Source organism: Arachis duranensis, chromosome 2, assembly GCF_000817695.3.
Source record: "Arachis duranensis cultivar V14167 chromosome 2, aradu.V14167.gnm2.J7QH, whole genome shotgun sequence".
NCBI classification, from domain to species: Eukaryota; Viridiplantae; Streptophyta; class Magnoliopsida; order Fabales; family Fabaceae; genus Arachis; species Arachis duranensis.
Genome location: NC_029773.3, coordinates 60,727,045 through 60,728,612, shown reverse-complemented (window position 1 = coordinate 60,728,612; position 1,568 = coordinate 60,727,045).

Here is a 1,568-nt window from a genome sequence, read left to right as displayed (position 1 = left end):
TAAATTCAAGGATAATTTCGAAATTCATGTACTTCTTGTTCTTTTGAATTAAAACATTTTTCATTTAAGAGAGGTGAAGGATTTATGGAATTATTCATAGCATTAAGACATAGTTACTAACTACTAATGATCATGAAGTAGAGACACAAAACATAGATAAACATATAACATAAAAACCGAAAAGCAGAAAAATATAAGAACAATGAATGAGTCCACCTTAGTGGCGTCTTCTTCTTGAAGGACCAACAATGTCCTTAAGCTCTTTTATGTCCCTTCCTTGCTTCTGTTGCATGATCCCTAGTGATTTTGGTGCTCCTATCCTTAGTTGCTCCCAATAATTGTGTGGAGGACAATTTATCCCCTGAGGTATCTCAGGGATCTCTTGATTTGCAGTCAAATGTTCTATCACTGAGCTATAAACCCTTTAGATGAGTCTTTTCATCTCCCATGACTCAGAGGTGGAAGCTTTTGTCTTCCCTTTTCTCTTTTATTTTTTTGAGGTTTCTCTGGCCTTAGGTGCCATCAATGGTTATGGAAAAACAAAAAGTTATGCTTTTACCACACCAAACTTAGAAAATTGCTCGCCCTCGAGCAAGAGAAGAAAGAAAAGATGAAGAATAAGAAGATATGGAGGAGATGGAGGGATGTGTGTATTTGGCTATATGGGTGGGATTGGGTGGGAAAGAGAATTTGAATTTTGAAGGTAGGTAGGGTGTATGGAAAAGAGTGGATAGATGTGAGTGGTGTATGAAAAACAGAAGGGATGACCATGAATGGAGAGAGAGAAGGTGAAGTAGGTGGGGATCCTATGGGGTCCACAGATCCTGAGATGATCCTGTGGGGTCCACAGATCCTGAAGTGCCAAGGATTTACATCTCTGCACCAATTAGGCATGTAAAATGCTTTTCCATGCAATTCTGGCGTTTAAACGCCGAAGTGATGCATGTTCTGGGCGTTCAACGCCCAACTGCAGCATGTTTCTGGCGTTGAACGCTAGTTTTATGCTTGTTTCTGGCATTCAGCACCAGCTCCATGCTCTGTTCTGGCGTTGAACACCAGCCAGATGCTCCTTACTAGCGTTTAAACGCCAGTAAGTCCTTCCTCCAAGGTGTGATTTTTCTTCTGCTGTTTTTTATTCTGTTTTTAATTGTTGTATTTTTTTCGTGACTCCCCATGATCATGCACCTAATAAAACATAAAAGAATAATAAAATAAAAAATAAAATTAGATAAATAAAAATTGGGTTGCCTCCCAACAAGCGCTCTTTTAATGTCACTAGCTTGACAGTGGGCTCTCATGGAGCCTTAGAGAAGTTCATAGCAATGTTGTGGACTCCCAACACCAAACTTAGAGTTTGGATATGAGGGTTCAACACTAAACTTAGAGTTTGATTGTGGGGGCTCTGTTTGACTCTGTATTGAGAGAAGCTCTGCATGCTTACTCTCTTTTGTTATAGAGGGATAGCTATGTGCCTTAAACACAAGGTAGTCCCCATTCAATTGAAGGACTAATTCTCCTCTATTAACATCTATCACAGCTTCTGCTGTGGCTAGGAAAGGTCTTCCAAG